The sequence below is a fragment of the Pogona vitticeps genome, chromosome 1 (genome assembly GCF_051106095.1).
Source record: "Pogona vitticeps strain Pit_001003342236 chromosome 1, PviZW2.1, whole genome shotgun sequence".
NCBI lineage: Eukaryota > Metazoa > Chordata > Lepidosauria > Squamata > Agamidae > Pogona > Pogona vitticeps.
In genome coordinates, this window is record NC_135783.1 from 220,904,309 (window position 1) to 220,929,217 (window position 24,909).

At 39.2% G+C, this 24,909-nt stretch overlaps 1 long non-coding RNA gene across 1 annotated transcript; it reads left to right on the top strand.

Moving 5' to 3' along the window:
- Positions 1-537: 537 nt before the first annotated feature.
- LOC144583354 (uncharacterized) lies at positions 538-22,175 on the top strand. Its single transcript, XR_013537105.1, has 2 exons — positions 538-6,865; positions 10,032-22,175. It is a non-coding gene; the product is annotated as an uncharacterized LOC144583354 (long non-coding RNA).
- The last annotated feature ends 2,734 nt before the right edge of the window (positions 22,176-24,909 follow it).

Sequence of the window (24,909 nt, forward strand, 5' to 3'; positions counted from 1 at the left end):
TACCTTAAGAAAAGGGAGGAAGATCAGGGCTACTTATTTTGTCATAGTGACGGCACCCCACTGACAAAATACCAGTTTTGGAAGGTAACTGAAGCTGCTTTGGAACAAGTGGGTTTGGCTAGATGGCCCTTTGGAACCCACTCATTTTGCATTGAGGCAGCATCTACTGCCACCATGATAGGGTATGGCCCAGAGGAGATCAGGAAGGTGTGTAGATGGTCCTCCAATAGATACAAACTTCATGTGTGAGTCATGCTACAGCTGCAGGCTGATATTGGGCTCTTTGTCTCTTTATTTCAGATGTAGAGCGACCCAAACAGCAATTGAGGATCCTGTTGCTGGGTCACAGTTTCATTCACTGGGCGGCAGATTATGCTGCCAGGATGGCATGGGGCTTGAGATTTGGGACTGCAACCAGCAGCAAGTTTACAATGGCTTGGCCGGAAGGGCATGCTTTGGGCCAATTTTTCTGGCATGGCAAATGCAGCAGCAGTTGGTGTACCCCCCAGATGTGTTGTTGGTTCTTCTGGGGGGGGGAGTAATGACTTGGCCAGAAGCAGTGGCAAGTCCATTGTGCTGGACATTCTAGTTGATCTGAGGAGCTGGAAGGCAAAGTTCCTATTTTCACAAATAGTTTGGTCCATGATTATTCTTCGGCATAGTTGGAGAGCCAAATGGGGAGCCAGTCGCATAAATAGAACACCACATAGGAAAGTTAATAAGGAAGTTTGCAGAGCAATGGTTAAGGGCTTAGGATCAGTAATAGGACACCCAGAGATCCGATTGGAAGAACCAGAACTTTATAGAGGTGATGGGGTTCATTTATCTGAGGCTGGTTTAGAGATTTTTTTGAGAGATCTTTGTAGGGGCCTGCATGCTGAAATTTTTGGCTGGATGGGGGGGAATGGAGTGTAGCAAGCTTGCCCATTCCGTGGTGGGTAGTGGGGAAGAAAACTAAATTGATGAGTGCCCATGGAGTTCAAGCACTACATAGCGGGTCTGAACTTTCAGCACTGCAGATTGTGAGGTTACAGTGCTCAGAGAAAAGCCCTGCTGGTGCCCTCCCCAGGCTGAAGGCTGCCAAAGACAGGGGGGTTGCAGGTCCGGGGGGGTCATGTTATTTTGCCAGCCGGGGTCATACTGTCTTAGGGACAGCACAACGACAGGCCATGGGACTCGCCCATATAGGTTGGTGAGGGGGTCCTGTGAGACCTTTGGCACAAAACCTGATACCGCACTACCGCAGGCCCCTGGTTCTAAGCCATAAGCATGTTGATTTAATAAAGTGTGGCCCTATCACCTGCATCTCGCCTCATTATTGCAGAGTAAGAGGGCAATGCTGTAGCTCCAAATGAAGCAAAATAGAAGGGAAAAATTAGGAGGTCGTGGAAAGTGGGTGTACGAGTGCTCCCTACAAAAATTCAGAAGTTCCAAAAACAAAATAAAAATGAGCAAGAGAGAATGTGCCATGTGTCATTTTTACTCTGGAAACACACGCATATCAAAGGGGTCACGGACCACATGGGGGAACTTTTGAAAAAACACAACCTACAAACAGTATTCAAGCTCACCACAGAAATACAACAAATGTTATGGTCAGCAAAGGATAGAAGGGACCCCCTCACCACTGCAGGGGTTTACCAGATACCTTGCAGTTGTGGCCAGGTATATATTGGAACCACAAAACGAAGCATCCACACCAGAATCAAAGAACATGAGAGACACTGCAGACTAAAACAACCAGAAAAATATGCAGTAGCTGAACATGCCCTGAAACAAACTGGACATGAAATTCTATTCCAAAATACTGAAATACTGGACAACACCAGCAACCATTACGTCAGACTGCACAGGGAAGCCATTGAAATCCATAAGCACCAGCAAAACTTCAACAGAAAAGAGGAAAGTGTGAAGCTCAACAAAACTTGGCTCCCAGCTCTCAAAAATACAGCGTGCAAAAGGTCAACGAACTCTACCCAGCCACAAGGACAGGGGATCACTACACACAAAAGACCACCTAATGACACCCATCAACCACAGGAACAGATAATCTCTTCTTAGCACAACAATACACCCACAACAATACACATTAATCACCCATCTACAGAAAAAGACAAAGGCCTATCTCACATCCATAAATACTGTACTCCCAAAGCCAACTACAGAGCACAGGGTGCTGTCCTCTGAAGAAGCCGGCCACAGAGACTTGCAAAACATTAGGAAAAACAACCTTCAGAACACAGCCAAAGAGCCCAAAAAACCCACAGTAACCATTAGATCCCGGCCGTGAAAGCATTTGCGAATATATTGACACGCATATCTTCCTGCCTAAACTCATGGAGAAAGCATAATGATATAAAATGTCCAGACCTATATGGAAAACTCAGGGCGTTGAAGATCCTAGCTGTGAACCCACAATTAGGATTGAATCTTCACTGTGCCTCTTGGGTGGAAACATACCCTGTGTGGCCTTGGGCAAGCTACACAAGTGCAGAGTGCTTCTAGAGGAGGGATAAGTAAACCACTTTTGAATATTTTTTTTACCTAGCAAACCCTGGGAAGAGTCATCATACCATACTTTTCCATGTATAAGATGCCCCATGTATAAGATGCCCCCCTTTTCTAACCCAAAATTTCTTTCTTTGCAAGGAAGTAAGGGGGAAGGCAGGGATCAAAGTGCTTTGATTCCTGCTTTTCCCCCTCCACTTTCTTTGCATAAAGCTGTTTTCCCCTTCCACTTTTTGCAAAGAAAGTGGAGGGGGAAAGCACTTTCCTTGCAAGAAAGTGGAGGGGGAAAGCAGGAATCATCAAAGTGCTTTGTCCCCCCCCCCCCCTTACTTTCATGTATAAGACAACTCTAAATTTTTCCTCTAATTATTTTAGGGGAAACTGTCATTTTATACATGGAAAAATACAGTAAGTTGATTTCATGGCACATGATTACTTAGAATATCTCATCAAAGTTTTCTATCAAAGCCAGAAAGGAGACCAACACAGGAAAATGAAGAACACAGAAAGAAAAGAAAGCACTCAAACATCTGTACTTTTATATAACCTACTACTAGTACCGGGGATAAGACTGTAATAAATATTTACAGAAGTGAGCATTAGGAGTAGCTTTGAGAGAAGCCAGTTTTGTTGCATATTCATAACTTGTAAATTTATAAGCATTCATCAACTTGCCAGAATCTATTTTTCGTCTTCTAGGAGTGTTGTCTGTTAAAGTATTTGAAGAAAAAAGTAAGATGGTAAAAGGGTTTAAATATCTCTGAAGAATTAAAATGAGGCTGAAGTTATCATTAATGTTTATATTCATGGAAATCAGTATTTTCTGCAAAATTATTGCAATACTTTCTTTCTGTGAAGTTGATAATACAAGGCTGACACATTACAGTGCATTTTTAAGAGGGTCGATTCCATCTTATATCCTGAAGGCTGTATTGTTGAAGCAACTGAGGAGGGATCAAACTTAAATCTTCTGGGTATTTTGTATATTAACATATTTTTTTTCCTTTCTGCATTGAGGAAGGGTACAGTATGGAATATTTGCAATATACAGCTAATCCTGTCTATGGCCATCATGATGATGTTGTGTAACTTGGAGTGACACTAATGTCACTTTCTCTGAGGAGAAGGGTAGTGATATTTTTCTAAAGCAAAGTCATAATACATTGTCATTAAGAAGGCACATTATTTGCATGAAGATTAAAGAACAAATATATCAAAATACGTTATTGCCCCACTTCTTTTTCTTTTATATTTGGCATGAAGTGTGAAGGCACAACAGTAACAATAATAGTGAGGTACCAAAACAGGGACAATTATGAAAACCTTTCCTATGACAGAGTTATACTGAGGCATGTCAACTGTATCCAAAAGTTGATTATGAATAATCCATTTATTTTGCATGCAACTTTAGCAACACACCTTTCCTTGTTCAACCCCAAGCCAGGATATACAAGTCTGGCTACATCCCACTGGAGGTTAGCTTCCACTGTTACTCGAGTATGTCTGGCAGAATGCCTGGAAAAGCTTCATGTGTATTCCCTTTGTACTTACTCTTAATCTATTTAAAGCTTTTGACAAATGCAATACATACTTTAAAAAATGTCCTTGGAAACACCTTCATGCTAGTGATGACATATTTCATCAGTGCTGACCTGGAAAAGTTAGGATCAACATAGTATGTTTTCCTCCTTAAGATCATACATATTTTGATTTTCCCCAATATTCAATAATTTCTATAACTGCAGTCATTGATTGAATGATTATTTTAACCAATAAGATAGCTTGCAATTTTATGCGTATCAATCAAGGTTTATAAGAAAATACCCACCATATTGCTTTTGTGAGTATCTAGCTCAGTTTTTATCACTTCTTTTTCTCATTAGAATTAGCTGCGCCCTAATCATATATGTGGGATTTTTAATAGTACTGTACTGATTCCACTAATTGCATCCAGAGTTTTCTGTTTCGATATATGGCAGAGCTTCTTGACTTTCTTTTGGCATATTGGGCATGGTTGGAATTTTGAAAAAGTATCATCATGGGCATATAAAATTGCAGCCATGGGGTTGAGATTGCCCATTCACAAAATGGATGCCCTGGTGAGCCATAATAACCACTGGCAAATCTTAAAACAAAAGCAACAGCAACAACAACTTTCCCCAAAACCTGAATATGAGGCAGAGGTGAGGTTTGATGGGTATGTCACAAAACCACTGTTTTGGCTGCAGCACTTTTTTAAAAATATAGTTTCACCACAAAGTAAGCTAATTCATTCCCTAAATCACCTCCAAAATTAGTTTTATCCCATGGAATTCATTTTCATAAATAGGAAGTTAGCACCAAATCACACAAAGGAATTATACACACACTAAGCAGGGGTGGGCAAAATGCGGCCCTCCAAATGTTGCTGAACTGCAAGTCCCATAATTCCTAGCCCACACAGCCAATAGTGAGGAGATTTGGGCCTAGCCCACACAGCCAATAGTGAGAAGATTTGAGCCTAGCCCACACAGAGAATAGTGTGAGGTGAGTGGGGCCTAGCCCACACAGTGAGGAATGTTGGGATTTGCAGTTCAGGAACATCTGGAGGGCCGCACTTTGCCCAGGTCTGCACTAAAGTGAAACAAAGAGGATCCCCCTCTTCTCTCTGGATCAGTCTCCAACCAAATATATCCCCCCTGCCTTTTGGATGACTATTAAACACTTGTACTCTCTCTCCTACACGTTTGCATCCCATATATTCCCATTAATTCACAGACTTATAATCATATAGACCATTTGATCCTTTCATGCAAAAACACATTCTTCTTCACACCTAGACATCCTATAGAAACAGTTGAGTCCCTGGCACACACCATTCTAGAATGTAGTTTATATAAGTCTGAACGTACCCATCACCTCTACCCAATAATGTGTAAATGCATTAGTATACCTCCCGCAGACTACCTTAAGTTTCTGCTGTCCAGAGAGAACCAATTAATATCACAGTTAGTGGCTAAGTTTTTATTCTCAGTTTTAAGAATCCGTAAAGTGTTGTGTTAAGATAGATGTATGATTCAAGTTTCATATTCCTGCTATCTTTTGATATCTAACTTGTTTTGTATATTTTATGTAATGTTTTTATCCTTGTATTTTTGGGTCTTTGACCGTACAATAAGTTCAAGTTCAAGTTCAAGACATCCTATATGTACCCTAGCTAACATATTATTTTAAAGGAAGAGGACAGGAGACCTTGATGGTCACCATAGCTTTCTGCGTAAGGCCATATCTTCCTTTATGTGAAGTGCTCAGGTTTTTAAATTATCAGGGGAGGCTTTATTTCTCAGTTCCACCAACTTCATAGGTGCATTTGGTGGGGACATGAGAAAGGGCCATCTCTGTCAATGCTCCCAAGCTCTGAAACTCCCTGCCAGAGGAAGTCAAGATGGTCCCCTCTCTGCTAGGCTTCCACAAAAAGTTCTTCTTCTTCAGGCAGGCAACCCAAGAGAAGGGTTTTTTCTCCTCCCTTAAAGCCAGGGCTGCTATGTGTGTTTAAGTTTTTAATATTTTTTGTTTAAATATTTTAAGCTACCTTAGGCCCTTTTGAGGAGAAAGGTGGGGTATAAATAAATAAATAAATAAATAAATAAATAAATAAATAAATAAATAAATAAATAAATAAATAAATAAATAAATAAATGAGGGACCCCTTGGCACCATGGTGATGATATAAGACCACAGAGAACCCAGCTTCACAGTTGACTAAAGAGCAGCATTAAGTTGGTGCAATCATACGCCCAGCCAGCAGCAATAGGCACACCACAATAGCAGTGTCAACAAAAGACAATACAGTAAGACTAAAGGACTCTGCATTTACTCACAGGGTTGCATACCAGTAAAACACCGCTGTTCCCAGAGGATAGTGAACTTGCATACACGCTCAACTGGGCAGTCAGAAGTGGACCGCAGTGCTTTCCCTGCATGTTTGGTAATGTTTGTTTTTAGCTACCAAAGCTACCAAAGCAGTATCTCCATGGGGAATGTTTCTGTGTGACATGTTTGGTGCTTGGGCTTTTTGGAATGGACAGTGAAGGGAGGGTCATGGATATAAGAAGAATGGAAGGCTGTTTTGATAACAACACTTTTCTTTACCAGAACACAGAGTGGTGAGCTTCACACCCCTTCCATTTTAGAAAGGAAGATCCAAAACTGTCCTAGAAAAGTTGAGGAGCAAGATATTTTTCCATTTATCCGATGCAAACCATACTGAACCCACAGACAGGTTTTTTCATCAACACAGGCACTGCCAGCTTCTTCTTCTCTTGGAAATTCCCTGAGGCTTCAGTTCATGCCCTGAGGCCAATGTCCTTTACTTTAGGTGAGTCTGACACTATATTTAACCCTTGGGACAGGATGGTAGAAATTGAGATTCCACTTGACCTGTTAAGCTGGAATTTTGTTTGTTTGTTTGTTTTGTATGTACAGTCTTTCTTCATGGAAAGAGCAAATCATTTAAATAAATACAAGCTGCAATGGACCCTATGATTCATTGAGTCCAGCTCTGTCAAGAAGGAACAGTGGGAATTGAATTCCAGATCTCTAGCTCTGGAGACAGAGACCTAAACCACAGAGCTATCCCACACTTGAAAGGCAATTGAAAGAAAAACACTCTTATGTTGAGGGATTATAGGATTCCTTGTAAGACCCACTCTTTTCTCACCATGTGCCTTTTCTGCCCAGATTTCACGATCAGCACAAGAACATTTGCTCTTTTGACATACACTATTTGCTGCTGGTCAGGAACACTGGGAACTGTGGTCCATAACATCTAGAAAATATCAGTTGAAGAAGGCTGACGTTTTACACTGATGGGTGAAAACAAGTGAAAATTATTGTCTAGAATGCCATTGAGAAATGCTTCCCATCAGTAGGATTTCTTTTGTGTTCACAATTCCATATCCAGACAACCAGATTTGACAGCACAAATTACTATAATAACCTTTTTAAATATGTATGGTTAAATAAGTCGGTTTTGTGCAGCTAAACATGAGACATTGTAGCTGGTATTTTTGCATAGTAGTATTTTGTTTGACATACTACTTACTTTGATAGGTACAAGAGGAAAGTTATCTGTAATTAATACAAAACAAGTTTTTCTAGATTAATGACTTCTTTGTAATGAGTTGGTTTGGACAGAAGAAAGTAATTGAACTAAGTGAAAGGAAAAAGGATGCTCAACAAATTAAGCCAGGAAATCTGTATTTGAAACAGTGATAGTTGAATCCCATGTGTATTTACTTGGAAGAAAGTCTTATTAAGTTTAATGAGGCTTATTGTCACTTAATTGTGATCAGAACTACAGCCTTAGCCTCTCCTAGCCTTAAATCTAGGGCTTTTCTTTTAAAGATAGGCTTGGAATTGTATTTTTTAAAAGAAAAATATATTTTTGGTATGCTCTGCATTTATAAACAGTAAGGAATGTCAATCTTAAACAAGTCCTTCCTTTTCTAATAAATGATGCAACACAGAAAATAAATACATCAATACATTGTCTTTGTCATAATATGACTGAGAGAATAGGGGGCAGTTCCTGAGAGACACCACACATTTCCACACCCTTTTTTGGCATATTTTTGTAAAATGTACATTACTTGAAAACATGATATTGCAAGAACTAGTAAACATGTTGGCATTATATGGCTTTTTTTTTTTAAATCAATCCGCCTAATTGCTGTGTGTGTTTATTTTTGTATGCTTAGCATCCAAAGAAAAAAGGCACTAAGTTTGTGCCGAGACACTTTGAACAAAATGTAGAGAATATGACATTGTCTTTTCTTGGTTTTGGGGGCAAGAAATCTTGTGGAAAATCCTAAATAGAGTGTATTGCAGCATTAAGTCAGTGTCCATAGAAAGAGAGACAATAGCAAGATTTCTTCACATCCATAACAAACAGGGATAGTGAACAAATGTATTCCTAATATTCTCATCACCTTACCAAGGCTCCTCATCAAGAGTTCCCTTTGCACAAATTTTTATCTTTATAGGGTTTTTCTTATGATTGTTATAATTTATGTTAATTTGGTGTTCTAGAGGGCTTAGAGGGGTAGGGCTAGGATGATGGGAGACCACAAATGGCGAGGCCTTTTCTCGCAATCTAATGATTTTTTTGCTTTGGACTTTAAACAGACTCAACTGGAGTGTTAAATGAAACAAAGGCTGCATTTTTAATTAGTCTAATTTTTCGATGCGTTTCGAAATCGAAAAAGTAACGAGCATGAAAATCTTAGCATATATTTCCAACTCTGAGTGCCATTAAGCTTTACTCCAGTGGTTTGACTGCAATTGAGAGGTTAGGAAGTCAAGTCCAGCCACCCCTAATAGAATGAGAATTACCTATTAGTTTGAGAATAGTTTTTTAGAGGTTAAGGTATCATTCCAAAGAAGCCAAGATATACTTCTGAAGAATATGCAGAATGGCAATTAGCTAGAGCTGGAATGAGGTAGTAAGTCTGAATAATAAAACCTATGTTATTCCAAGCTTGTCCTTTATTTGAAAAGAAGTAGGTGGGGGAAGAGAGATGTTCTCAAGACTAGTAGCCATTGAGAAACCCCAATGTGGGGTAGTGGCTAGAGTGACAGACTAGGACCCTGAGGAATAGGATTCAAGACCCAGTTCAGCCATGGAAACTGACTGGGGGAGTGGAACTGGTAAAACCACTCCTTAGCTATCTTGCTTACCTTGAAAACCCTGTTAGGGTTGGCAGTCCTGACTTGACAGCATGTAGCAACAGCAACAGTAGCCATTAGGTTATCTTCTCTGAAACTAGGGGATGCATTCAGGCTAGTGTCTACCATCACATCTTGTGGGAGGGAATGTTGTTGTTTTAACTGTGCATTGTGTTGAGAATTACTTTCTGAGTTGGAGGGTTTGTGTGGGTTGTGTGTGTGGGGGGGGGGATTGGGTCTTTCTTTAGCCCTTCTTCAGAAATCTTAATGTGTTCTAATATCATAAAAGAAGTCGCACCCTATCATTTTCTCCAAACATAGTTTTATACACCTCTGTCATGTCCTTTGGCCTTTTTTCTAAGCTCAAGAGCCTTAACTATTATAACCTTTTCTCAAAAGGGAAATGAGAAGCCCACAATGCACAGAGATATTGATGCAATAACACTGCATATATCGATCAGCTTTTCAGACAGCTATCTTGGCAACTCTATGAAGCTATGTTTTCTTTTGCTTTTTTCAATCGCCCCATTTTTTTAAAACATCAAAGATATTTTGCACTTTCTGTTCATGCTTCCTCTTTTTTAGATAATATTATTGATGCATAATTTAGTGACTGGTGATTTCCAAGGCGTTTGTTGATGAGAAATAGAAGATTAACTTTGTTCTCCATAGTAGTTTTGCTTTTCATCTCTTCCTTCATTACATTATCTCAGCCTCAATGTTAGGCCACAGGTCTGTGCATAATTATTTAGAGCAAGCTTAAATGAGCTGAGTGGAAACTAAATGAATATGTTTAATTTGTATTTTGGTTTTTTCAGGCAGAAGACCTATATCTGAACTGGATCTGCTACTATCACTGAGACATTCCCAACACCAGCTCATGATTTAGCTAAAGGAATTATGATTACTATCAACCAAACCTATATACACAGGCTTCAAATATGACAATTGTTTCATTTTATACATATTTCATTTTATATACAGTATATTTACTTCCGGTTACCATGTGAGATGACATAGGTCAGAGCTATTGCTCTCCATGTTGTTTATGTGAAATTGAAGCAGGAAAAATGATTTGCCAACAATCAGCCAATGAATCTCTGACTAAACTGGACTTGCTAGTTTAGTTTATTGGCTTGGTCACTGTGGCTCAACATGGGAACATCTTTCCCCTACAGAGCACAGAACTATGGGATCTCTACATATAGACCCCCAAAAAACTGGTGGGGAACATGTAGCCCAGCCCAGAATCCTATATACCTGCTGGTGTAAGCCTATCGGTATAAAACTTAGAAGTGAATTGTCGTTGATTCAGAAGTCAGTGGACATACATCATGTTGCACACTATTTGTATGGGTTGGCATGCAGCAAGAAATGCAAATGTCAGCTTCTTAAGTAATGGCAATTCCCTGCTGAAATTTACATTAATGGATATACACCAGCACAATATTTAATTGGATTCTGACCAGTATGTGGTACTATTCCAATTTCAGCTATTATTCTACTCAAATTATTCTCTTTGCTATATTTTATGTGATTTAGGAAATCTGTAATATAGTAATCTCTTCCTATCATACTTTATATTGATGATGTTTCCACAATGTTTTAAGTGGCCTTGAGAATCTTCTTCTTCTTCTTTCCATAAGTATTGTCTAGCAAACTCAAGGCTGCAGTGTAGAAGAGGGAATACTAGAATAGCATCATGGGTGGGAGAGGGTCTTTCAGCATCATGGAAGTGGGGAGTGAGCTGTGATATTGCCAGGCACTGTACTTTCTGGAAGGCCTCGTAGGAAGTCAGGCCTGATCTTGTTACCCTGCATACTTCAGATTCTGCTTTCTCCTCATGCACCTGAAAACTTCAAGTGAAAAATCCTTCCGGAACATGACTGACTCAGAAGAATTTATCTCAACTCTGCTAGGGAAATTATTTCATCCTGTGACCTTGAGGTCAGGCTGGTAGAGCTGTTTAGCAACTTAGATAGGAAAAGAGTAACTTTGGATCAAAGATTAACAGAATACTTTTCTAAGGTATTCAGGGTAGCAACAGGAACAGGATTGGAACTTTTTTTTCAGAAATAGAATATTATTTTAACAATTCAAAAAAGTAATTTAATGATTAACTTATTCATTATTATAATGTACTAACATAAACAAAATAAACACCATAAAAACATTCTCTTTTAACCTTAATGGAGCAACTACATCACCACAGGCACTGACAGTTGAATGGTAAAAGCTTTAAAAAAATCTATAAAATCATGATTAATTTACTATACACAGGATGTGTGTGAGCGTGTGTGTGTGTAAAACTCACAAGAACTGAGCTCTGGGACCTTTTATGCTATTAAATACTTACCAGAAATAGGTTTCAGCACCTTTTTCTGATTTTAAGTAACAAGTGGTTAATATTATTGGAAAAGACCTTGATGTTGGGAAAGTGTGAAGGCAAGAGGAGAATGGGACGACAGAGGATGAGATGGTTGGACAGTGTCATCGAAGCAACCAACATAAATTTGACACAACTCCGGGAGGCAGTGGAAGATAGGAGGGCCTGGTGTGCTCTGATCCATGGGGTCACGGAGAGTCGGACACGACTAAACAACGACGGTTAATATTATACTGCCTGGTCTACAACCACTTTTTAAGGTCTGGATCTCGTTAGTTCTCACAGACCAAGACCCAGATCTCCTAGTGTTTGTCCACTATTTTAATACTCTTAATTACAATTGAATTGTCATCTGCTCTGAAGGAAATGTATTCCAAGAGTTCTGATAGCCTTTTTCCCCAAGAAAAAAAAAATCACTGGCTATAAGCCTTGGGCTTCAAAGAAGTATGTAGTAATGGTCTAGGATATCACATTGGCAAAGAAAAGTGGAAGGGGATTAGGAATACAGCAATATTTAAATCAGTTTCATCTGATGCTAGAGAGCACTGCTTTAAGTAAACTACCAGTGGTCTTACATTCTCCTAAATCTAAGCTATGTAAATGAAGAGATGGACCTCAGATATTGGGAGAGAAGTGGTGTCACTTCCTTGTATGTATGTAAGAGGTGGCAGCACCCCAAGGTGCTATGTTTTTGAGAACAATTGTTTGGAAAATTAGATTTAATAAATGAACAAACAATTGAGTTATTCCCCCACATTGGACCTTGTAACTATTTATTCAGAAGATAATATCCTATCACTACCAAGATCTTATATATCTTTTGTGCCTTGCAGCAAGGTTAATAATGGGAAATAAATAGAAAGAGGCTGTGGAGTGATTGTTACATTTATGGCAAATTAAGGTGTGGTCTGTAATACAAATGGGGAAACTAACAGCTGCAATCCAAGGAAATCAATATGATATAGTAAAATGATTTTTATTACATGGTTTCCATTTGTTCACTACTGTAATTCAGATGACGTACTGTATATATGTTCGTGCTAACCTCTTGAATCATCTTCTGGGGAGATTTTTAACATGATGTTACATCCAGCTAAGCCACGAAACAATTCTTTCTGAGTTTGTCCTTTTCCCTTTGTTATATTTGTTCTTTGTATTTTAATTTTTTTTAAAAAAATAAATTTGTTTAATGAAAAGAACGAACATGCAAACCACAATAAGACCCTCAACATTTTGTGTTTTAATTTTAGGAATTGCTTAACAACAATATAGACTGGAAAACATTATAACATCACCCAGCAGAAAAAGTGGTTTCAGCCACTGGAAGAGTATACTATTTTACTGGTCTCAAAAGTTCACTCTATGAGCAAGCCAAAATATCCTTAAGATTGAATTTGGAACATCTTTACCGGAAAAAAAATTCCATTTCACTTTTATATATATACTAGTTGAAGAAATATAAAGCTCTAAATGATTCAGGACCTTGATATCTAGCGGAATGCCTCCTCCCACCTAGATCTACCTGAATCACTCATTCTAACCAAGAAGGACTGAGGGGCCTAACGCCGAGGGAGCCCCGGAGAGAAACAAGAAACTGTGCCTTCTTGGCAGCAGCTCCTCGCCTCAGGAACAGTCAGCCCACAGAGATCTGTCTGGCTCCCTTGGTGGGTGTTCTTAAGAGCAAACTTAAGACCTGGCTCTTTAGGCAAGTTTTTCCTCCTGTCATCACCTGCGCCTCGTGGTGCAGTGGTTAAAACGCTGTACTGCAAGCTAAACCTGTGCTCACGACCTGGGGTTCAAATCCCAGGTAGCCGGCTCAAGGTTGACTCAGCCTTCCATCCATCCGAGGTCGGTAAAATGAGTAACCAGCTTGCTGGGGGGGGGCAATGTGTAGCCTGTATAATTAAAAAAAAATTGTGAACCGCCCGGAGAGTGCTTGTAGTGCTATGGGGCGGTATATAAGTCCAATAAATAAATAAATAAATAAATAAATAAATAAATAAATAAATAAATAAATAAATAAATAAATAAATAAATATTTTTCCCATCTTGAACTATATTATTACTGCTGTTTTAATTTTATTATATTGTTTTTACTTTTATCTATTATTGTTAGCCGTCCAGAGTAGACTCTGGTCTAGATGGGTGGGGTATACATAAATAAATAAATAAATAAATAAATAAATAAATAAATAAATAAATAAATAAATAAATAAATAAATAAATAAATAAATAGATAGATAGATAGATAGATAGATAGATAGATAGATAGATAGATAGATAGATAGATAGATAGATAGATAGATAAATAAATAAATAAATAAATAAATAAATAAATAAATAAATAAATAAATAAATAAATAAATAAATAAATAAATGGCTTCAAATGTTTAAATTAAAATGATTCATAATCCTCCCATTCATTTGCACACAACATGTGTCTTGCTTTAAGGCATGTTGTATCTGCTGTGCTTTCCAACATTTGTTCATATTAGAAGTTCTCCTCTCTCCATATTTACTCTGCCTTGGTAAACACTTGCTTGCTTCCTACATTTCTCACATTTCTCACATTTACAGGGTGCATCTAATAAATCTCTTAAATATAATTCCACAATTCAGTTTCAGAAGAGTTTCTTACTTGGATAAAACTTTGAATGGTTCCATTTACTACCGGTAATTTGAAGTTAAAATGTTCTTCAGTCTTAGGATGGTTTGTAGAAGATCCATTTCTATTGTTTAAAAAGTCTTTTCTTTTTACGTATGGCCAGAGGATATAAAAGAGAATAACACAAAGTTTCCATAAAATTTTCCAAAGTTTTATGGAAATGTTAAGGTCCAAAATTGTACATGATATAAAATAGGATGCCATAATTTAGTAGTTATTGGCTGGTGATCTGAGGTCCACACATACATTATGTGACATTATATCCCATTTACTCTTAATTTTTTAGGTTTCAGTGTGATACTCCTTACTTGGGAAGAAATCCTAATGAATTCAGTGGGGTTTCCCTTTAGTCAATAGATATAGGGTTACACTGTAGGGATATGGATGCAAATCACACTGATTTTCAATAAATTTGCTTTTTATCTCCAGTTTATCCTCTTGAATAGCACCCCAAAATAAAAGAGACTAGAAAATATTTGCATATTGATGCATGCTATTGCTGATTGGTGATTGACATTCTACCTATAGGTCAAGTTTCTCTAACAGAAATAAAATGAGATGTGCTAACCATATCTTACAATACAGTACTTGGAAGCCAGCCCCACCATTTCTGTGAAAAGAGATAAACGACTATGTACAACAACATAGTTATTCCACACTCTCTCACATGTTTTTTTCACTTTATATTTTCCATCCAGGATCTTGATAAAAATTGGCCATTATCTGAACCAAGTTAAGCATTTACGACTCACTTTCCTGAAAATAACCTCCTTTTAATGGCATGAGAGTGCAGCGAGATTCCCTATCTCTGAGGTCTAAAGGTGTTTGGAATACTTGTGCGCATATGAATTTTTAAAATTAAATAAGCCTAATATTTTTGCACCCCCATCCTATCTTTTCCTGAAGTATCTCCTCCTGTCTCCCCACCCAACTAAGACACTGAATGGAGTCTTCTGGAGTTCTCATTTAATGACACTGCATGGCATCCCAGATTGATTAATATAGGGTAAACTTTTTAACTCATAGTCAAATTGGTTCAAGAGTCCACTTAACTAAATTAATGTTCATTAGTTATTGACAGCAAGCAAGGTCATTGTTGTCCTTTAAGCAGAAGAACAGCTGTAGAGTCAAGGGCAGAAGGGAAGCTCTTGTCCCTCTCTCTCTGAATAATTTAAAGAAAGGCAGAACAAATTAACAATTACACAAGGCTCTACTTCAAAATACTGATTCTAAAGGCATTTATTCTATTCCATTGTACTCTGCTATTTGGCCTTCTGCAGTCAAATCTAATGCTGAAAAATAATTTCCCAACCAGCCCACTGAGGAACATGGTGGGTCTCATGAACTGAAAACAAGCTGAATAGTGAGTGAATTAAATCTATTGTATCCCTCACTGGGATGCACTTGTTGAAGCTCTATCCCCCCCTTCCTTTCCTGAAGCTCATATACTACTGTCTTTTGTTCACTTGTGGCATTGATGTGCTGCCAACACCTTAACAAGAGATGCCTGCAAAGTGTCTGATAAACACTGAACTTTCTGGTATCCAAAGGGGCATTTGTACTCAGACAGGAGACTGTGGGATCTATTCTATTACTCTTTCTGTAAACATATGAAAAATGCTTTCTTGCAGCTGTCAAAGAAGAAACCAATTAGTTTCAATATGAGCAGCATTTCAGTTTATTACTCTGCCTTGAAGAATATATATATTTTCTCACTACCATTCAAAATTTACATATTATTTGTCTGCAGAGAGTAATTTATACTCTTGGTCTCTGGGAAAAAACACATTCAGAAAACCAATAATAATGGTAGTAATAATATGCATGGTTTAAGAAAACCTCAAAGCAGTACTTTGAATATATTGGGGAATGACTGGTAATTGACCTTTAGAGGCAATTTGTGTGTCTGCGGGGTGTGTGTGTGTGGGGGGGGGGTGTTCAACCTCAGTTTTAAGTAGAGATCTCTGACCAGAATCCAATTGCTAGTTTACACTTCTGTAAGGGAAATCATGTCAGTCTTAGCAGCAAATTACCACTTGTTAACGAGGTGCTGGTTGTGTTCCTGGGCATGTGCCCAGACATGTGATTGGGAACACACCTGGGAACTAACCAGCACCTCTATAATGAATAGCAGTTTATCACCACAACTTAAAACAATCCCTCTTATGCAAGCATAAATCAACAATAGGATTATGACCAGAAATTTTAGCCTGTGTCACTTTCATATATTTTTCTTCCAATCTATTCCAAAGAAATCCTGAAAAAGTATTTTTAAAGTCTTGTCAGCATAAATTTCTATGTTTTTTGTCACAATGGATGAAAGTTCATTTCCTTTTAAACATTGTCTTCTTAAATTCCACATTTCCCCTCAATAATATGTATTTAAATACATGTTATAGTACATTCAGTTAGGTTAAAAAATGGATCTATAGCATCTGGAGAAATGGGAAATCCAGTAGATAGCTATCATCTGATTTACATCTCAATCCAAAAAGTACAAATCCAGTCATTTCACACAGGAATTGACAATGATCAAATTGGTTTAGCACCTCCGGCCTCAACCAGAAGTATCCCAAACATTTCTTTGTGACAATATGGGCTGGAATGTGAACAGAGTCACTTGAAGTGCCTGGGACTCCCATAAGGTTCAACAACATTTCAGTATAAAACCAGCTTCATTGTTGGTTTTAGCAGAACTGTCTTGTTGTTTCTTTGTTGAGCTTCAAAGCAACAGCATTAGAAACAAAGAAATAAAAGACAGAGCTGAAAGAGAGAGCTTCATGTACAAAAGCCCTTGTGCTAAAGCCATAAGAAAGGAAGTTGGATGCTTGGCTCATACATTACTAGTCACTTCCATGGGGGGGGGGGAGGTTCTGGGAACATTCTTACATTCAGGAGAAAGCAGGCCTACCACCCAAAACTCTTGGTGGCCGAGCTTCCATGACCAAGTTCCCTGGTGTGCATGTGTGTATGTGTGTGTCTTGAAATGTTTGTTGATCTCTATGGTGCACTACATAAATATGGATGCCTACAATATACATCCCACATATTATAAAAATAGATGTTTCTCTTCCTTCCCCATCAACCAATTTATTTTTACCTTACTTAGTATCAAAAAAATAGGTCACATTTGAGAGTCAGTGGCTTCACAAGGAGACACTGCTGCCAGAGACAATTTCTAGTTATAATGAAAGTAGTTCACGAGTGCTTGCATTATTTAGTTCTTAACAGAACTAAATCATCTTATTTCTAAGGATTTTGACATCAGTGCAATGTTAATCAGCTGATTATTCGGTCACTGATGTGAACAGCAACTCTGACTAGTTATGCTTGTTGCAAGACCTTAGATGATGGTAATCCAAAATTAGAAATAGTCTAACTTTCTTCATCTGTACTCTTCATCCTAAGGAATTTTAATTTACAAAAAAAGGGGAGGGGCAAAGGAGTGAAGCAGTCAAAAATGTTTTCCCCCAGACTGGGCTTTATAACTATCCTAGATTTTGTTGCCTTCTTTCTGTCAATTTATTAGATATTCTAAGGGTATGTCCAGATGATGGGCTCCTTCCTGTCATCAGTTTGCTGTATTAAAACACAAGCAACAGTTTGCAACTTGTTCTCTTGTGATATCTCTACACCACTCTCCTTGTGGTATTGCCTCTCCGCCTCCGTAAGGTACCACCTATGGCAGACCTCCAAGCATGTTAAACTGCAGCATGTGTTTTGATGTTAAATTCCCTTTGAGAGGACAGAGGGGAATGGGGCAAACACAGTGCCTAGCCATGTTGGTGGGAACAGCCTTCAGCCTTCCCCAATATATCATTATCAATCTATGATCAGTGGCTAAAGGAAATTTAAGTGATCTTGAGGAAGTTTTTTTTTAGAAGCCCCAAAGGAAAGCAAGAGTCTGAAGCCCAGAGGGAGGAGAAGCATCACTGAATAAGCTGCAGTCCCTCATTGAACAACTCTTATCTCTGGGTTCTTGCTGCTGCCTTCTCATCCCGGCAGCTAAAGAAAGCAGAGCACACTTTGAGATGGAGTGAGCCAAGTGGAGTGTATTTTGTGACACTGGTTGCATAAACATTCAGTTGCAAAGGGCAAAGATCCAGAGCTTTGAGTAACATCAGAAACACAGTCTCCTCTCTCCCACTCCCAGATCTTTGGAGAAGAAAGGCTTGCAAACTGATAGAGGGCTGTGCATGTACATATATTACTGATAGGAATTCGAGCTGCACCCAACAGCACCTCAGTCAGAAGAAACAACTTCACCTTCCCCAGAGGAAGTTACTTCCTTATCCTTTCAGTTTATCACTGCTGCTGCTACTCCTGCATTATTGCTCCACACCACTTTCCCCTCCCGTCCACTACCGATTCCAAGAGACACCGTTCCCAGAGACTTTTCTGCCCTTCCTTTTCTCATGCTCTGGGTGAATATGCCACAATAGCAATGGCAAAGGTATGTAGAGGTATGTGGCTGTGAAACACTCCCTCCTGAAACAGAATCAGACACAGCATCACAGCTCTGCTGGCAGCTCAACACCACTATTGATGCTCTGCTACCTACTGCATATGAGAAGGGTTGCCTTCTCATGAATTGCTAAGGACTAGCACAATGTCATGTAAAGCTGGCTATTAAATGTAGGTTGCAAGACACAGCACTCTCATTCTTCATGTGGAAACATCCTAGCAATTTGCTGGCTCCCCATCCCTCAAATGCTACTATCTTTTGTAATCTGACAGTTCTTCCCTTCCATCAATTCTAGTGCATTTGACCTTAGAAAAATGCATCTACAGACTGGTCATTGGTTGCAATGGGAAATCTGAATGGCCATTCTGTTGGCGCTTAGCACATGTGTGGCAGTAACTGGATAAGGGAACCACAATAACAATGCCATTGTATCTATGTCTCCTCAGAAATAAACCCTAATGGGTTCAGTGGAGCTCACTAGATATGATTGCAGGCTTACAGTGTTTAGTAAATATGTAGCAGAAAAAGAAAGTGTGATAGAAACAAATGTTAGAAGAGCTGTAGACTGGACATAGAAATAGTAGCTCTGCTATTAGTAGTAACAACAAGAAGAAGAAAACAACAGTAGAAAGAGCTCATTTTTCTTAAAGATGCTCTGTTACTTTCATGTCATGACACATCAATTTGTCCTCCTGGGAAACAGATTACTGGACTCAGTAGATAATTAATCTAACTCAGCATAGCTCTTCTTATTTTTTAAATGAGATCTGTTGTAATACTGATGGACTAGGACACCAACTTGGAGCAATGATGTTTTCTGGAGGGGGGGCATGGGAAAAGATTGCTCATATACTGCAAAGTAGCAAGCATATTTAAAATAGTGCTACACGCTGCGCATAGTAATTTTAAAAAAAATCTGCTAAGGTGGGTGTAAAAAGAATGCTATCAGTTTCAATAGATGAATTCTCCCCCACGGAGAATTTGTCTTAAGTTTACAGGAATTCTGCATTTTAACTCTTTCCCCCCAACTGGAATTTATCTCTGTGCCACTTGGAGGCACTCTTATCATATGTAAGATAGTGAATTCTGCTCTAAGTACTTTATGTGATGAAATAACCAATTTTTCCTTCCTCCTCTTCCTTTTTTGCTCCAAATAATCATTTGGGGATAGGTAATTAACACTGGTTTGCATAGTTAAACTTTGACATTATACATATTTATTACCTTGTAATTTTGGAAGGAGTAAACAGTCTCTTACGCTTCTGATAAAATGACAATAATTCTTTGGTAGAAAGGAGAATAAAATGTTGTCAAGAACACAACATTGTCTCAAGGAGGTGGGCTTGTGAGCTGAAACCTAACACAAATTAACTGAAACCTAACACATATTATTCTCACTAGAAATGTGTGCTTTTTATCACCCCGTATCAGTGTATTTAGAATATATTCTATACTTGGTTATATTTATTTATCTTTGGAAAGCAGATAGGGAGTCGACATCTTGAGTTGGATCTATAAGTGATCCAATGATGTCAATAGGACTCAAATTAACCATGTCCTTCTCGGTCCGATTGACTTCAATGGGTCTGCACTAAGTACGAATAAGGATCTAAACTGTTATAATAAGGGGTGGAACTGTTCTTCTTTTTGTTATCTTGTCAGGCTAGCTGTGCCCTGTATTCTAATCTCACTGCCTTCCAGCACAAAAATCAAAGACATAAAGCCAAAATCCTGTTCCCTCTGGAAGGGCAAGCACAGAAACATTCTGCTCCTTGATCAGGCTGCCCTTCGCAAGACCAGTCATGTGTGTTTTAGTCGTTTAGTCGTGTCCGACTCTTCGTGACCCCATGGACCAGAGCACGCCAGGCCCTCCTATCTTCCACTGCCTCCCGGAGTTGTGTCAAATTCATGTTGGTTGCTTCGCAGACACTGTCCAGCCATCTCATCCTCGGTCGTCCCCTTCTCCTCTTGCCGTCACACCTTACTAACATCAATGTTTTTTCCAAGGACTCTTTTCTTCTCATGAAATGGCCAAAGTATTGGAGCCTCAGCTTCAGGATCTGTCCTTCCAGTGAGAACTCTGGGTTGATTTCCTTTAGAACTGATAGGTTTGTTCTCCTTGCAGTCCAGGGGATTCTCAAGAGCCTCCTCCAGCACCACAATTCAAAGGCATCAATTCTTCGGCGGTCTGCTTTCTTTATGGTCCAGCTCTCACTTCCATACATAACAACAGGAAAAACCATAGCTTTGACTATTCGGACTTTTGTTGGCAATGTGATGTCTCTGCTTTTTAAGATGCTGTCAAGGTTTGTCATCGCTTTCCTCCCAAGAGGCAGGCGTCTTTTAATTTCGGGGCTGCTGTCTCCATCTGCAGTGATCATGGAGCCCAGGAAAAAAAAATCTGTCACTGCCTCCATGTCCCCCTTCTATTTCCCAGGAGGTGATGGGACCAGTGGCCATGATCTTAGTTTTTTTGATGTTGAGTTTCAGACCATTTTTTGCACTCTCCTCTTTCACTCTCATTACAAGGTTCTTTAATTCCTCCTCACTTTCTGCCATCAGAGTGGTATCATCTGCATATCGGAGGTTGTTGATATTTCTTCCGGCAATCTTAATTCCGGCTTGGGTTTCATCCAGTCCAGCCTTCCGCATGATGTATTCTGCATATAAGTTAAATAAGCAGGGGGACAATATACAGCCTTGTCATACTCCTTTCCCAATTTTGAACCAATCAGTTGTTCCATGACCAGTTCACTGGCTGAAAAATCAGCTGTGCAGTCATTGGAGGGGGAAATTGTAGCATCAGCTGTCACAGATTAAAGGTGAATCACTCCTGATCAAAGGTGATTCTAGGGTGCATATAACTCATACACAATGTGACAAAACTATACGTATTCCAAAAGTGCCAAAGGAAGCTTTAATCAGCAGCAACTTGCTGCAGCTGCAGCTGCCATCATCACCACTTGACATGTGGAGCTGCTCAGCAGGATTTCAGCCACTGGGGCTAAATCAAAGCAAGGTGAGGTGATACTTTTATTATTGTTGTTATGTGTCATCAGTTCATCTCCAATTTATGGTGACCTATGGATGAATGATCTTCAGAATGTCAAGTTTGCTCAGCTCTTGCAAACTCAAGCCTATGGCTCCTTTAGGGAGTCAATCCATCTTGTATCTGGTCTTTCTCTTTTCCTGTTGCCTTCAGTCTTTCCTGGCATTATTGTCTTTTCCAGAGAAAATGCCTTCTCATGATGTGCCCAAAGTAGGGCAGCCGTAGTTGCAGTATACTTGCCTCCATATATAGTTCAGGCTTGATTTGCTCTAGGACCCACTTGTTCATCTTTCTGGCAGTCCAAGGAATCTGCAAAGCTCTGCTCCTCCACCACATTTCAGACTAACCATTTCACACACCCCCATTACCTTTATTAGACTTCAAAAAGAAAAGAAAAGAATGCTAGCTTTCAGCCTATCCTAGCCTTCATCAGGCTGTGAACCAATATCTTGTGGATACTGGAAAAAAATATGAAAGTCTCCAAAGTCATGACAGATGTCTGTGCTAGGTCTGTTTCTTAAGAGTGAGTCCCATTTTATAAGAAAGGGAAAAGGGAAGATCCAGCCAACTACAGGCCAATAAGTTTGCTGAATATTATAAGCAAACTATATGCAAGGCACCTCCTAGACAAACTCCTGGAGTGGCTTGAAGTAGAAAATATCATTGGGGCAGAACAAGCAGGCTTTCAGCCAGGGAGATCCACAATAGAACAATGCCTAATTATACAGCATCTTATAGAGAAATACTCAGCCAAAGGAGTAACATCACTCTATGCCGCCTTTGTGGACTTTAAATCAGCATTCGATTCTATATCGAGAACACACCTCTGGGACAATCTATCAAACTCATCTATAGACAAAAGACTTCTATATCTAATCAGGGCCCTACATGAAGAAACATACCTGAGAGTCAGGTGCAGCAGACAGGGACACCTCACGGAATCTGTGCAAACGCACAGAGGTGTTAGGCAAGGCTGCCTACTGGCACCAGCATTATTCATATTTTACATAAACGACTTATCAAGCTGGCTTAACACCGCCCATCTCCATTCACCTAAACTTACAGATAGAACAGTGCCAGCCTTACTCTATGCTGATGATACAGTAATTCTATCCAGAACCCCCATAGGGCTGAGGAGGGCACTTAAGAAGCTTGCCTCATACTGTGAATATAAATCATTAACGATTAACTATCAGAAGACCAAGATAGTCGCCTTTGGACAGAGACCCAAGAGTAGGTCATGGCAAATAAATGGACACAGTATCGAGCAGGTGAACAGCTTCAAATATCTGGGGGTAGTATTACAGGCCTCAGGATCTAGGCTTCAGCATAGTAAATTTGTGGCTGATCAGGGAGAAAGATCGGCAAATAGTATAGTAAAATTCCATCTCTCCCAAGGAGGGTCCTTCATACCAGCAGCCCTCAAATTGTATAGAGCAAAGGCATTAGCCCAGCTTCTGTACGGCTCATTCATGGGGCCACCCAGCTCTCACTTCGCACCACAAGAAATAGTCCAATCCAAATTCTTAAGAACTATACTCCAGGTCCCAAGATGCGTGTCAAATGCAAGGATAAGGCTAGAAACAGGATGCCTTAAAGTAGAAGCCTGGATTAGAATTCAATCTATATATATGTGGCTAAAGGGACAGTCAAACCCAAAAGGCCTATTTTCCTTATTATTTAAAGATAACTATCAATCTAAGTGGGTTAAATCGGTCCAGGGCTACTTGGGGAAAATTGGCCTCTCACCTCAGGCGCTTATATCCTCTGGAATAGAGCAGGCAAAACAAATAGTTAAACAAAGAATAGAGGACAATGAATACCAAACAGACCTTTCTAGCATCCAAAATATGGCAGCAAGGACTTACATCAAAAATTGTATGGTACCGGCCAAATACTTAACATCTTTGGAAATTAAAGGAATTAGAAGAGCCTTTACTCTGGCAAGGTGTTTGGCCCTCCCCTCTGCTGTACTAGAAGGGAAGTATAAAAATACCCCTTTTGCTGAAAGGTTATGCTCCTGCCACCTGAGGGAGATAGAGACCATACAGCACATGTTCTTCACCTGCCCATTGTATGAAGCAGTGTGAAAAGAGACTATAACCCCCTTAATAGATAGATTGCCAGGACGTTCGGAGGGAAATAGGCTAGAGTTCCTTCTCTCAGATGTTGATGTCCAGATCACCTGTCGGGTTGCGAGGTTCTGTGTAGCAATTCTTCGATTGCGGAAGTTAAATACCAATTAGATTGCCGTTCCCAGTTGTATGTATGCCAACATGTTCTAATGGAATATTGAAAGTTAGAAATTTTAAGGTTTTATAAGGTTTTATACTTATGTGACTGGTCTAAGGACTGTAAATAAACTATTGATTGATTAAGAGTGAGTTCCAAAATTCAGCCTGCAAACACAAGTCAGGAGAGGAGGTTTCTCCCTGACCTCATCAAACAAAAGGCAGTCAGGTTTTCAGGTATAAGCTAAATTGATTTACATTAGCATTGGATTTAAGCCAGCAAGTTCAGAGGAAAATAAACTAAAAATCATGATAATTACCACAAGCGAGACAATTTGCAAAACATTGTTAGATGATAACAGAGACATTGTTGCATTTTAGAACTGACTTCTGCATGGCTTTAGCAAAACCCTTCGTCTGAGTCCAGACCACAGGATATAAAACTAAGGTTTTTTTGACAATTTTTTTTTTTTTAGCAATTCCTCCTTGCGATCTGTCTTGGAAGTTGGCGTCACTGATCTGAGTGCTCCTTGTGTATATGTATGTGTGTGCCACAAGACTATTGCTTTCCAGCTATGATAAGTTTAAAAATTAACTTCAAAACTGATGCAGGAGTTTGCAACAGTTTTCAAATTATTCATTGTTGTTGTTGGTCCTGGTTGTCTTGGAAGCAGAATCTTGAATGGATGGAACATTGGTATGAGGCAGACTGTTCTTCATTTTTCTTTTTTTCATTCTTAAGCTTAATTGTGTGAAAAAGTGGCCCACTCCCCGGATCCTTAGCTTTTAGTTGTCTTTTGAATAACATTCAAATGCATTTTGTGAGCTAAAGTTGGGTGTAGAATAGAAAAGAAAAGCCAATTCTAGCAAAAATAGGCACTAATGTGGGCGAAGCTCTCT